Source organism: Leucopleurus acutus, assembly GCF_964270905.1.
Source record: "Leucopleurus acutus genome assembly, chromosome: 19".
NCBI classification, from domain to species: domain Eukaryota; kingdom Metazoa; phylum Chordata; class Mammalia; order Artiodactyla; family Delphinidae; genus Leucopleurus; species Leucopleurus acutus.
The window spans coordinates 43,411,222-43,426,703 of record NC_139161.1 but is presented as its reverse complement, the minus strand read 5'-3'; positions in this window follow the sequence as shown (position 1 = coordinate 43,426,703).

Below are 15,482 nucleotides of genomic sequence, written 5' to 3'. Positions count from 1 at the left end.
TGAAGTGGGGAAGCCAAGGACCTTCAGGGAGTCCCAGCTCAGGCCAGCTCAGCCCGTGCTGAGGACATAAAGGAAGATTCCAGGCACATGGTCCCCATCCCTGGAGAGGCTGCTGTCACACCTTGGGACACACCTCCCCAAGTTGGTCCTTCTGATGGTCTCTAGAGTTGGGGAACAGCTACCTATAGTCAGAAGCAAGGCAGAAAACTCACTCTCACGTTATATTCCCTGACGCTTGGGGAGTGCAGTCATTCCCCAGAGCTTTTTCATCTTAATTACAATAATAACTAGCATTTATCAGCACATGCAATACGCCAGAAATCCTGCTGAGAGCACTTTACAAGAATATCTCATTTAATCCTCACAACAGTCCTATGACGTTGAGGTTACAATTATCCCCATTTTTTCAGATGAGGATGCTAAGTCCCAGAAAAGTTAAGAAAATTGCCCATGACGTCCCTGGTGGCACAGTGGTTAAGAATCCACCTGCCAATGCAGGGGACACGGGTTCGAGCCCTGGTCCAGGAAGATTCCACATGCCGTGGAGCAACTAAGCCCGTGTGCTACAACTACTGAGCCTGAGCTCTAGAGCCTGCAAGCCACAACTACTGAGCCCATGTGCCACAACTACTGAAGCCCGTGTGCCTAGAGCCCGTGCTCCACAACAACGACGTGGGGCTCTGCACCAGGACGAAGAAAAGCCCCTGCTCGCCACAAGAGAAAGCCTGCACACAGCAACGAAGACCCAACTCAGCCAAAAATAAATAAATTTTAAAAAAAAGAAAATTGCCCAAAGTCAAAGAACTACTAAATTTGAAAACTTTGAGCTCTTAACCATTAAGTGAGACCACCTCTCCTTAAATATAGCCTATTTCCCCTTCCAACCAGCCTCCTTCCTCCCTGTCAGGCAGAGAAAAGCCTGAAGTCCCATCAACTAGGCACAAGAGTTAGTTGGGGGCGGGGGGAAAGGCGGAGAGCACAATTGAAGAGCCTGGGGGTTTGACCTTACTGAGAGGAGGTTTTTAATTCTGTGGGAGAGTCTGGGAATGAATCAGGATGATTAAAAGGATCCTAAGCAAACTGGAGAACAATAAAAAAAATGGCTGAAAGTATTAGGTATTAATGGTAGCTGCCGTAACAGACCCATCTTAAAATCTCAGTGGCTTCAGACAGAAAAATCTATATCTCATCCACATCACAGGCTGACGCTGCTCAGCGGCTCTCCTCCAGGTGGTGACTCAGGAACCCAGCCTCCTTCCCTCTTGCAACTCTACCATTTCAGTGCCCTTCACTCAGGCTGCCTGGAGTGTGAAGAAGGTCTTGGACTGCCTGGGGCTGAAAGGGCTGTATCAATTCCCCTTGCATTTCCATTGGCCAGAGCATAGTCACATGGTCCCAGCTGAACACAAAGGAGGCTGGGAAATGTAATCTCCTGTGTTCTCAGGAATAGAAAACAGGGGGTGAACACATAACATTGTTTCTACTATACTGTATACGAAATAAGCTGTAATCATTGCACCTCTCGTGACTCAGCCATGGACGATATTTACATTGTCACAGTAAGGCAAACACCAGATATTGGTTCAACCAAAAATCACAGTATAACTATGTTAGGAGAATAAAGAGAGCAGAAGTGGTTGCAGGAGGACTTGCCAGGTTGGGGAAAGAGAGCAAAATCTTTTTTAGTAGGAGGTCAGTAGATAATATAGAAAAAAATGTAATTGAGTATACCTTTCATAATATATCTAAGTCAAACCATTATGGTGTACACCTTAAACTTACACAGTGATGTATGTCATTATATCACAGTAAAACTGGGGGGGAAAAGCAATAGCATTATAAACAGATTATTTAGAAATATGGTAGAAAATGCCAAAAGGAAGACTTAGAGTTTACAAAGGTTGACCCTAGAGAGTTGGATTCAGGCGCAGGGTGTGATCCTGCCTGCTTTAATTTTTTAACCAGCTACCCATGTTACCTTGATAAAAATAGAAAATTAATTTTTAGGGACTTCCCTGGTGGTCCAGTGGTTAAGACTCCACGCTTCCACTGTGAGGGGCACAGGTTTGATCAGTGGTTGGGGATCTCACATGCTGCGCTAAGATCCTGCATGCCGCGCAGTGTGGCCAAAAAATAATAATAATAATTTTGAAAAAGGAAAAAACAAAGAAACGTAATGTTATTGCTTCCCTAGTGAGCAGAGGGCAAGGACAAACACCAGGTATGACACGGTGGAGGCGCAAAGCAGAAACCCAGAGGCACGGGGTGCCTAGCAAAAGGCACACCACGTCCGATTCTTGCCACACCCTGCAGAGGCATCCCTGGGCCAGGCACAGCCGGAACACCTTAGGTTGTCCTCCAGGGGAGGGACCCTGGATTGGTTAAGTGGGCTGGGTTAGGCTATGGAAACACAACCAGAATCTCAGTGGCTTCACACAACACAAGTTTCTTTCTCACTCACGTTCCTGTCCCATGAGGACTGGGAAGTGGCAGGGCTCTGCCCCATTCAGGCACTGGGGACCAGGCGGAAGGAGGCTGCTCTCTCCTGGAGCTGCTCCATGGGTAACACGGTCTCCTCAGTTGCCATGCACCTGGATGCCTCAGCCCAGAAGGGACATGTGTCCTTTCCTCTCACAGCCCATTGGCCAGAACCACGTGGCCCCGTGCAACTGATGTATAGTCTCCTGCGTGCCCAGAGGGAAGGAAAACTGGACATTGGTGCAAGCTGAGTGTCTACACAGATCCTGCTTTCCTGTCACCGGGGAAATTTTAGAGGAGTTGGGAGGAGGCAGGGACCCCCTGACTGAGTTGGAAGGCTCAAGTCTTTGCAATCAGGGTTACAGCCTTCTACCAGGGTCAAGCCGTGGCCACACTGATGGGTCCCTCTACAATACCTGAGTCTGTAATCTGCCATCTGAACCCACTATTACATGAAATGGGTTATTATTCTGAAGCATCAGGGAAATGGAGGAGAAAGGATGCAGGGCTCAAACCTCCAGTTCATTCCCCCGCCTCTCGGTAGGACCTCATCAGACCAGCCATAAAGAACACAAAGCAATGGACAAATGAAAATGAGACACAGTTTTAAACCACAAGCAGAGCTCTTTCTCAAGACCCACCAGGTCAAGTCCAACTTCCCGCTCATTTCTTTCAGAGATGACACGAGACCTATGTGACCCAGTCGTCTCATCCGCAAGCACCCTCATCTCGCCTTTGCGCTGATCCCCAAGTCAACACTGGCCTGGATAAACAGAGCCTCCACTGTCCTGTTTGGGAGTTTTAGTCTAGATGCTTCTCCAGTTTGGAATGTGCAAAGGCTGTTGTTACCACATTGGCCCAAGGCTTCTAAGACGAGGAAGCATTCAATCCTGGTCTGTTTCCATCAATGTAAAGATTATCCCTAGAGCCATGTAAGTGTCTTAGAGAAGTGGTAGCAGTAATAATGATAAAAATAACAATAGCCGACTTATTGAGTGTGCCTAGCACACCGTGTTATACTTGTCTTAACTCCTTTGGTCCTCCTAACAGCCCCGAAAGACAAGAATTTTTATCACCCCCATTTTACCAAGATGAAAGAGATTCAGGAATTTCCCTAGGTACACACATCTAGTAAGTGGAGGACCTGGGCTCTGAACCCGTATAGTCTGGTGCCAGAGCCCAGGGTTTGGAGTTTTACAAAATTTCAGTTTAAATTCTGGCTCTGGGCTTCCCTGGTGGCGCAGTGGTTGAGAGTCCGCCTGCCGATGCAGGTTCGTGCCGCGGTCCGGGAAGATCCCACATGCCGCGGGGCGGCTGGGCCCGTGAGCCATGGCCGCTGAGCCTGCACGTCCGGAGCCTGTGCTCTGCAACAGGAGAGACCACAACAGTGAGAGGCCCGCGTACCACAAAAAAAAAAAAAATGCTGGCTCTGCCACTTCACACATGTGACGTTAAGAAAATCATTTATCTTTGAGCCTCAGTGTCTCCCTAAAAAAAAAAAGCCTGAGTTTCTCCAAAAATGGGGGTGTTCATGTCTACTTCTCTAGAGGTTGTTGAAGATTAAATAAAATACCCTGTAAATTTCTCAGAACAGGCCTGGCACGTGAAGGAAAGCAGGGCAAGCCGTTTTGGAGATGTGTTCTAGCCAAAGCTGCCCTAGACAAGAAGGCTTGATCTCCTTTTGGAGAGCCCCCACCGCCACCCCCAACTATGTTTCTCATCCATAAATTAGAGATCAGTAGCCTTGTGATTCCACACAACGAGGCACAGAGTAGGTGCTGGAATGCTTTCACCCTCCCTTTCCCCTCTGACCATTGAGCATTTGGGTCACTGCCAGTTTCTCACTGTTATAAACACTCAGCCTCACACGTTTCTGCCCGGGCCTGTGCCTGGCTCCGCCTCTGGCATTTCTCCCCACTTTCTGAGTCAGACCTTTGGAGGTGCCTAGGTGGGACTGACCAAGGAGCGTCTCCTGGCACAGCCCTCACCCCGGGACTGGGAAGAGCAGAGAAGACACAGCTGTTGGCCACCCAGCACCCACTGGGACCCAGTCTGCAGACCATCACCCTGCCCGGGAACCTGCCTGATAAAAATGAGTCCAAGCAGAATTCATTTCTGTTTACCCACATCCACTTTAATATTAGTCATCACTCAGTTTTCACATCCCACGGCCATCATCCATCTCGGTGGACACCAGCCACCACCCACCCAGAACCACAGGTCAGAGAAAAAGCTCACCACCTCTGGATGCCCAAGTACATCTGTCACATCAATTTTATGGCTTTTAACTTATTTAAATACTTATGAAGGGGCTTCCCTGGTGGTGCAGTGGTTAAGGATCCGCCTGCCAATGCAGGGGACATGGGTTCGAGCCCTGGTCCAGGAAGATCCCACATGCTGCAGAGCAACTAAGCCCGTGCGCCACAACTACCGAGCCTGCGCTCTAGAGCCCGCGAGCCACAACTACTGAGCCCGCACACCACAACTACCGAAGCCCGCGTGCCTAGAGCCCGTGCTCTGCAACAAAAGAAGCCACTGCGATGAGAGGCCCACGCACCGCAATGCAGAGTAGCCCCCGCTCGCCGCAACTAGAGAAATCCCGCGCACAACAACAAAGACCCAACACAGCCAAAAATAAATAAATACTTATGAAGAACCAGAGACCCCTAGGGCCAAGGATTCAAACTAAATTTTGAACCCCAAACGACAAAGAACCAAGTTGATTCTCTGAACCCTGAAATGAAAATCCAAATACAATTTTTTTTTCCTGAACCATGAATCGAAGCCAAATTTTCCCAGGAAACATCCAATGAACTACTTTGACCGAAATTGTGGGCTGAGCCTCAGTTTCTCTACCTGTAGCATAAAGTTAAAAAGTACTCAGTCCATTCAGGCTGCTATAACAAAAATACCATAGACTGTATGACTTAAACAACAGAAATGTATTTCTCATAGCTCTGGAGGCTGCAAAGTCCGAGATAAAGGCACTGGCAGATTCAGTGCCAAATCCTACATGCTATTTAATGCCCAATTCAAATGCTACTTCGTCCACTAAATCTTCCGTATTCATTAGGGTAATTCTAACTCTTAACAATCCCAAACTGTCAGTGCCTTACCGTAATAGAAGTTTACTTTCCCCTCAAGTAACAGACCGAGGTAGGTATTCTTGGTTGGCAGGTGCCTTTACTCCTTGGGGTGATTTCAGGAACCCAGGCTCCTGCTGTCTGGTGGTTCTCCCTTCAGCATCCTCTTCTTCCAGCCAAGAAAGGAGCAAGTAGACAAGCCACACTCATCCTCAAAAGCTCCAGACTGGAAGTGCTTCACGTTTTATTGGAAAGAACAATGGTGTGACCACTTGGGATGCAAGGAGGAAATGTCATCCCCGGGCTCTACCCTGTGGGATGGGAAGCACACGTTTCTCATGGACAGTCAGCCACGTCTGCCATTCGTAACCTGAACCACCGCCCTGCCCAACCCCACCCTCCATCCTAGTCATTCCTCCCTTCCCTGGTCCCTATGGTGTTTCATTTGCTCTTAGCCACTTGCACACACCAAAACCAACACTGTATGATGGCTGGTCCTGTATGTGCATGTCTCCTTGCCCCGAGGACAGGACCATGTCTTTCATCGGTGCATCCTCACAGCACTTATGACAGTGCCTGACACACATCAGGTGTATGATTGGCACTTGTTATGTTAAATTACTCTGTTTTTTCTACATTCCTGGGTTATTTCTGTCCAAATGACCAGTACTAACTACTAGTATCTCACCTCCTCCTGCCTTGGACAGGGCTGGAAGCACCAATTTGCTTGGCTCTACAGCTATAATAGGAAGTTGGATGGAACTTTCCTGTAGTCTCAATTTTTCAGTTAAAGACTAAAAGCAGAAAGTGACAGATAACATATATCCTCACATTTTAAGGAACACATTTTATGTCCAAAGAAGATCCAAAGCCCCCATCCTTTCATTTCTCTGGAACACCTGGGAAGGGCTGGAGAGAAGTTTAAGAACTGACCACCTTTGGAAGGTTAACTTCAAGGCTATGTTAGTTTATTTTTTAATTTCTAGGTGGCCTCCACCTCCATCCCCTTTACCCATCCCCTTAATGCATGGTTTCCAACCTTGGCTGCATTTTGAAATCATCTGGGGAGCTTTAAAAATTACTGATGCCTGGGTCTCACCCCCAGAGGTTCTTTTTTTTTTTTTTTAACATCTTTATTGGAGTATAATTGCTCTACAATGGTGTGTCAGTTTCTGCTTTATAACAAAGTGAATCAGTTAGACATACATATATGTTCCCATATCTCTTCCCTCTTGCATCTCCCTCCCTCCCACCCTCCCTATCCCACCCCCCTAGGTGGTCACAAAGCACAGAGCTGATCTCCCTGTGCTATGCAGCTGCTTCCCACCAGCCATCTATTTTACGTTTGGTAGTGTGTATATGTCCATGCCACTCTCTCACTTTGTCACAGTTTACCCTTCCCCCTCCCCATATCCTCAAGTCCATTCTCTAGTAGGTCTGCGTCTTTATTCCCGTCTTACCCCTAGGTTCTTCATGACCGTTTTTTTTTTTCTTAGATTCCATATATATGCGTTAGCATACGGTATTTGTTTTTCTCTTTCTGACTTACTTCACTCTGTATGACAGACTCTAGGTCCATCCACCTCATTACAAATAACTCAATTTCATTTCTTTTTATGGCTGAGTAATATTCCATTGTATATATGTGCCACATCTTCTTTATCCATTCATCTGATGATGGACACTTAGGTTGCTTCCATCTCCTGACTATTGTAAATAGAGCTGCAATGAACATTTTGGTGCATGACTCTTTTTGAATTTTGGTTTTCTCTGGGTATATGCCCAGTAGTGGGATTGCTGGGTTGTATCATAGTTCTATTTGTAGTTTTTTAAGGAACCTCCATACTGTTCTCCATAGTGGCTGTATCAATTTACATTCCCACCAACAGTGCAAGAGGGTTCCCTTTTCTCCACACCCTCTCCAGCATTTATTGTTTCTAGATTTTTTTGATGATGGCCATTCTGACCGGTGTGAGATGATATCTCATTGTAGTTTTGATTTGCATTTCTCTAATGATTAGTGATGTTGAGCATTCTTTCATGTGTTTGTTGGCAGTCTGTATATCTTCTTTGGAGAAATGTCTATATTTAGGTCTTCTGCCCATTTTTGGATTGGGTTGTTTGTTTTTTTCATATTGAGTTGCATGTGCTGCTTGTATATTTTGGCGATTAATCCTTTGTCAGTTGCTTCATTTGCAAATATTTTCTCCCATTCTGAGGGTTGTCTTTTGGTCTCGTTTATGGTTTCCTTTGCTGTGCAAAAGCTTTTAAGTTTCATTAGGTCCCATTTGTTTATTTTTGTTTTTATTTCCATTTCTCTAGGAGGTGGGTCAAAAAGGATCCTGCTGTGATTTATGTCATAGAGTGTTCTGCCTACGTTTTCCTCTAAGAGTTTGATAGTTTCTGGCCTTACATTTAGGTCTTTAATCCATTTTGAGTTTATTTTTGTGTATGGTGTTAGGGAGTCTTCTAATCTCATACTTTTACATGTAGCTGTCCACTTTTCCCAGCACCACTTATTGAAGAGGCTGTCTTTTCTCCACTGTATATTCTTGCCTCCTTTATCAGGTTCTTATTTGACGGTCTGGAGTGTAGCCTGGGATCCCCTGATGATTCTAATCATCTGGCCAGGTTGATGCCTGCCCTAAGGTTATGCAACCTTTTCAGCAAGACTCCTATTTATTCTTCAACACCCAGGGCAAATGTCACCTCCTCGGAGAAGGCTTCCCAGGCCAACACACACACACCCCAGAACTCATCACTCACTTCTCAGTTCTTTAGCTTTTGTACATCTCTCCAAAGAGACATTTGCCACACGTATCTCTAGCCCCCAGCACGGGGCCCAGCACACAGAAGGTGCTCGACAGAGATTCACAGAATGCATGGATGAGCAAACTCAACCAGACATTCCACCTGAGGTCCTAAATCCCAGGCAGAGGCCGGACTTCAGCACGCAGTAGGCGACAGTCCCAGAGAAGGATGGACCCTCTAAACCAACTGGAAGGACGCTGCACTCAGAGGCAGGTCAGCCAGACACGAAGTAATTGTTGCTCCCCCAGAAATTATGGTAACAAAGCCAAAGGGATGCATAATCATTAAAAACGAAGTTTTCTCCTCGGCACTTTTACAGTTGGGCTGACGGATCAGTTATGAAAATACTGAATAAATAATGAAATGATGGTCCAGGGGCTTCCCTGGTGGCGCAGTGGTTGAGAGTCCGCCTGCCGATGCAGGGGACGCGGGTTCGTGCCCCGGTCCGGGAAGATCCCACACGCCGTGGAGCGGCTGGACCCGTGAGCCATGGCCACTGAGCCTGCGCGTCCGGAGCCTGTGCTCCGCAACGGGAGAGGCCACAGCAGTGAGAGGCCTGCGTACCACAAAAAAAAAAAAAAAAAGATGGTCCAGGGAGAGCCTCTGGCAAGGAGGGCTCATGCAGCCGTTTTTAAAAGCAGAAACACAGGTTTACTGAACCGGGCAGGTGCGCTAAATCCTGACTCTCAGGGCTGAGGCTGTGAAAAAGGCTGTTCTTCCACATATCGCTGGAGGTTTACGACTGCTTCAGCTCTGAATGCATCGGCACTGCTCGGCTTCCCATCCACACGTGCTCCAGGGGCCCCACCCCTGCTATTAGAAACATCTAGGAAGACTTTTTAAAATAACCAGGCCCAGCTTCTCCACTCCCCTCCTCCCCCAGTTGGCTTCTGATTTAATTGGTCTTGGTTTGGGTATCGGAAGTTTAAACACCCTCCACCCCCAGGTGACTAATGCACAGTTAGATGTGAGAAACACTGACCCGCAAGAGGTGACGTGAGGGATGCTGAGAATCTCACCTGGGCTGACATACCTACTAGGTGCCAGAGGGCCGTAATCAGAGGTCCTCAAAGCAGCTCTCCATTCAAAGTACCTACCAGAATTATCCTGAGAGCTTTTAAGAGGAACAGATAGGGGGCCCTGCCCCAGACTTTTGAAAAGCTCCCAGGTGATTCTATTAAGCAGCCAGGGTTGACCCACTGGGCTAAAGCAGTGCGTCCCCCAGTGTGTGTGAGACTGAGACTCATCTGGGGCTTGTTAAACAAACCAGATCCTGCCCTGAAGATTCTACATGAAGTCTGGGCGGGTTCCAGGAGGAAATACTTTTAATAAACACCCAGGTCATTCTTACCTTCCTTTTAATAAGCACCTTTTAATAAGTCACTCTCACTAGTAGCAGTCTCCCAAACTTGCCCGATTGTAAGGATTTCCTAGAATACTTGTGAAACAGAGATTCTGGATCCCACACCGGACCCACTGAACATGCATCTTTAGGAGAGGGACCCAAGAACTTCATGTATAACAAGCAACCCAGGTGATTCTAGGACGAGGCATATGTGGAAAAATTGAGGCAAGATATCATGAACCCCGAGACCTCATCTCAAATTAATAAAGAGATAAATGAGTCAGTGTATTTCCCCACCTACAGAGAGCTCTGAGTTCATTCATTCCGTCAGTCAGACCACGAGTCCATCAACCTTTTCTACCCGTCTGCTCCACAGCAAGGATTGGGATACAAGGTGATAAGATACAAGCCCCCATCTTTTCTCCAACTACATGGAGTGGTCCGCCTCACCCTGCAGGCCATCTCCGGTTCCTGCCCCAAGAATCCAACCCTCTCACAACTCTCCTTGCTCTTCAAGACCTGCTCTGAGCTAATTCTGCTGAAGAGTAAAATTGACCTCTGCCCTTTGTTCCACCCCCATCCCTAGATGCACATCTGCCGGCCCATTTACAACAATGCTGGCCATTACTTGTCTGTACCTCTAGTCCGAGCTCTCTTGAAGGACTGAGACTGTGGCTGGTTTATTTGCAACCCCAGTAGCTTGTACCTGGTAGACACTCAATGGAGACCTATAGTTTATCAGGGCAGAAAGACACATACACATAGAGCAGGAATTGCTATCATAGAGGTAACTATTTAAAATGAAAATGCAGGCACCAGGGCCAGACAGTGTGCTCGACCCTACAGGTGACAGAGAGAGGGGTAAAGCACAGTTCTGCCCCCAGGAGCCCCCCAGTCTAGGAAGAGAAGTGGAAAGCAAAAACCATGATATAAGGCCAAAGGGAAGGGACACTAGGTGATCAGAAACAAGGTGTCCCCAAAAAGGACATACCATTTCTGGCTACTAATCAGGAAATGCTTCAAGGAGAAGTAGTATTTGAACTTAGACTGAAAGGGAGGACTTGTATATCTGAACGAGCAGACATGGGATGGCAAGGCATTCCAGGAGGGGGGGACAGTGTGAGCAAAGGTATAAAGGCAGGAACAGGAAGGCACGTTTAGGAGGGTCTAGAGATGAGACAGCATGACACAGAGCCTCAGAGCAGAGTGTCTGGGAGTTGGAAAGTCACAGACAGGAGTCTGAAGGGACGCCAGGCCTCCCTCATCTCCACGGCTTCCCAGAGTGGCCACCAAAAGAGTCTGGCCTCCCTTTGTCTGCTATTTCCACATTTTCTTGATTTATATTTCTTAATTAATTCGATTTCATCAGTTCACACATTCCCCGTATCTACAACATTCCCCCTGGGCCTCAGAAATGCATCACATAAAAGCTGTTATCTGGGGCTTCCCTGGTGGCGCAGTGGTTGAGAGTCCGCCTGCCGATACAGGGGACACGGGTTCATGCCCCGGTCCGGGAAGATCCCACATGCCGCGGAGCAGCTAGGCCCGTGAGCCATAGGCCCGCGTACCGCAAAAAAAAAAAAGCTGTTATCTGTGTTGAACAACAGTTTGGCAGAACTTCATATGCAAGGTCCGGAGGTGGCCAAACAGGGTCTAGTTGGGGAGGCGGGACCCTCCATTGCTTTGCCCGTGGGATGAGTTCAAAATCGGCCACAGTTCTTCCAAAGAAGGGGACTTCTTTTTTCCTGGTCTTCTCTCCTGATCCCAAGGGCTGAGGCCAACGTCATGTGCTCTGAACAAGAGCTCAACGAACACCAGGTGACCTGTGTCCAGACCTCCAGGGTCAGTCCTGGGTGAAGTCTAGTGGAGGTGGCTGGGGTTGGCGGGGGGCCGTGAGCGTGTGGGGCAGCCCTGGGCTCAGGAGAGCCTGGGGAGAAGGAATCAGAAGTCTGCTTTTGGACTTCCCTGGTGGCGCAGTGGTTAAGAATCCGTCTGCCAATGCAGGGCACGTGGGTTCGAGCCCTGGTCCGGGAAGATCCCACATGCCGTGGAGCAACTAAGCCCGTGAGCCACAACTACTGAGCCTGCGCTCTGCAGCCCATGAGCCACAACTGCTGAGCCCATGTGACTAGAGCCCGTGCTCCGCAACAAGAGAAGCTCCCGCTTGCCACAACTGGAGAAAAGCCTGTGCACAGCAATGAAGACCCAACGCAGCCAAAAATAAAAATAAATAAATAATAAATAAATTTTTTTAAAAAAAGTCTGTTCTTGCCTCCTATACTGTTGGTAGGAATGTAAGTTGGTGCAGTCACTGTGGAAAACAGTATGGAGGTTCCTCAGAAAGCTAAAAATAGAACTACCATATGATCCAGCAATCCCACTCCTGGGCAATATCCAGACAAAACTATAATTCAAAAAGATACATGCACCTCCATGTTCATAGTAGCACTATTCACAATAGCCAAGACATAGAAACTACCTAAATGTCCATTGACAGATGAATGGATAAAGAAGATGTGGTACAAATATACAACGGAATACTACTCAGCCATTAAAAAGAATGAAATAATGCCATTTGCAGCAACATGGATGCAACTAGAGATTATCCTACTAAGTGAAGTCAGTCAGAAAGAGAAAGACAAATACCATATGATATCACTTATATGTGGAATCTAAACTATGACACAAATGAATCTATCTATGAAACAGAAACAGAATCACGGACATAGAGAATAGACCTGTGGTTGCCAAGGGGGAGGGGGAGGGAGAGGGATGGATGGGGAGTTTGGGATTAGCAGATGCAACCTGGTATATATAGAATGGATAAACAAGGTCCTCTTGTATAGCACAGGGAACTATATTCAATATCCTGTGATAAACCATAAGGGAAAAGAATATGAAAAAGAATGTATATATATGTATAACTGAGTCACTTTGCTATACAGCAGTAATTAACACAACATTGTACATCAACTATACTTCAACTAAAAAAAAATTTAGAAGTCTGTTCTTGAAATTCCTGAGCCAAGGGAGAGAGAGGTAAGAGCACTAACCAGCCATGGGGCAGGGGCAGAGGTCTGAAAGTAGCTAATGATCACGGCAACACAAAAGGACGAAAGTATAAAAGTCAGGGCTTAGAGGTCATCTGAGGATGAGAGACAAGCTGGGCATTCACCAGGGTATTCCTGCAACAGGGGCTGGAAACTCAGATTCCCCTCAAGGGCCGGGGCCAAGTCTCCTCTTCACTCTATGCCCTAAATATGTTGTGATGGCTTATTACAACACAGGAGAGCTGGCTACTAGCTGGGTGGCAGGGCCCAGGCCCTCTTTATAGCAGCATTGTCCACTAGAAATACGAAACAAGCCACCTAAGTAATCTTTTCCTTTTTTTTTTTTTTTTTTTGCTGTACGCGGGCCTCTCACTGTCGCGGCCTCTCCCGTTGTGGAGCACAGGCTCCGGACGCGCAGGCTCAGCGGCCATGGCTCACGGGCCGAGCCGCTCCGCGGCATGTGGGATCTTCCCGGACCGGGGCAACGAACCCGTGTCCCCTGGATCGGCAGGCGGACTCTCAACCACTGCGCCACCAGGGAAGCCCCTAAGTAATCTTAAATTTTCTAGTAACCACTTTAAAAAGAAACAGGTGAAATTAACTTTATAGATATATTTAACTCAATCTATCCAAAATATACTTCAATATGTAATCTATGTAAAAATTATTAATAAGAGTTTTTGCGATTTTTTTCAACTAAATCTATGTATTTTATATTTACAGCACATCCCAATTCAGACAAACCACATTTCAGGTGCCTGATGGCCACATATGGCTGGTGGCTCCCACACTGGACAGTGTAGCTTTAAAGTGTGTGATTTGGTGGCCTGCCTTGCAGACATGAAAGAGACAAATATCCCTGCCTTATCCATAGCCAGAGTGGCCGGCTAGAATCGTGTCCCCTTCTGTCCTCACTGCCCTCCCACGCCCCTCCTGGAGCAAGAAACACACTTGATGAAGATGCCCTTGCACACAGAGAAATGGTACAGACATGGTGTTCTCCCATCTAGACTCTCCAAACCAGTCCTCATGGCCCACGTGCAGAGGAGTGTGTGCTCTGTATTAAAAGAAGAGTGGCTTCTTGCAAAGACTGCTAAGGGGGAGGGTGTATTAGTCTGCTCGGGCTGCCATAACAGAGCACCACAGACTGGGTGGCTTAAACAACAGAAATTTGTTTTCTTACAACTGTGGAGGCTGGAAGTCCAAGATCAAGGTGTTGGCAGGGTTGCTTCCTTCTGAAGCCTCACTCCTTGGCTTGTAGATGGCGATCTCCTCCCTGTGTCTTCACAGACTCTTCCTTCTGTGTGTGTCTGTGTCCTGATTGCCTCTTCTTATCAGGACAACAATCATATGGAGGTAGGGCCCACCCATATGATCTCATTTAACTTAATCACCTCTTTAAAGACCCTGTCTCCAAATGCAGTCACATTCTGAGTTTATTTGGAGTTGGGACTTCAACATCTGAATCTTGGGAAAGACAATTCAACCTATAACAGAGGGAAAACACAGGATACTCTGAGATTAAATGCTGGCTAAAAGTCCCAAGATCCTTGAAATTTCAATAGGAAAGGCAGAAGTTGAGAGTAGGAGGGAGCCTATATTCTCAAAGCTTCAAGCAAGTCTCAATTTTACCAGAGTTGAATTCGCCTCTAGAGAAGACAGCTTTTTATTTGAGGACAAATCCACTCTGTGTCTCACAGTCGTGAAGACATAAAGCAAACACTCCCGTAGCTATGGAGATGGTGGAGACAGCCGTGATGCGAGGGAACCAAACGAATCCATGAGATGCAGGGAAAGGTAATCTGTGTAAGCAGAGTGGTACCCTGCAGACCAGGAGAGAAAAGCTTCTTGCACTAGCCATGGATGTGACCGTCCTGGGCAATGAAACCATTTTTTATCCTTAGGAAGCTGTACGGTCTTATGCAGGCAACACTCACAGAAGATGAGAAACTGAGGCCTAGTCTTCACTGAGAACTAGAGAAGAGACTGTAAAAAGAACCTGGGCTGAATTGTTAATGTCCCCCTCATGATGTCATTCAAGACCAAGGCCGCTGGGGCTGGAGCTGACTCATTGGGTTTGGAGGTATAGTCGTGTTGTGCTCTCAGTGCAGAAACACACCAAGCAAGGAGTGGAGTTGCTCCCCTACCAGGAATGGATATCTGCCCCCCCCATCACTCATCCCTGGAAGAAGTCATCCTGCAACATAAAATAAAGACGAGGGCTGCCAGTGTCCACCTAAAAGGAGAAGAAATTTCTCCTCCTCCGTGAACCTGCAGGAGTATAGGACAAAAAAAAAGCTGGACAGAAGAATGCCAGGTTCTGTGACATGCCCTCTGACCTGTATCTTGTCCAGGATGGCCGGAGTGGCAAGTGACAACCAAGACGGAACATGGAATCACCCCCCTAGAGGGTCACAGAAAATACTCAGAGAGGAGACCAGCAAGATGCAGCTAAAGTGACAATAATATGGATGCTAAATGATAAAGTGACCTCTCTCAGTAGCTACTGGCTGTGGCCTGGACCTGTTTGCTCACTTCTGCTGGGCTGCGAGTTCCTGAGAGCCAGACCTCTTACTCGTCTTTTTGTCTCCAGAATGATCCTGGCACAGAGAAGGGCCTCAGTAATCACACAGTGGAGGGCCTGGGAAGCCAAGCCCAATCCTGCAGAGAGGAAAACTGAGGCACAAGGGTATCAGACCATCGAGGGGCACAGGG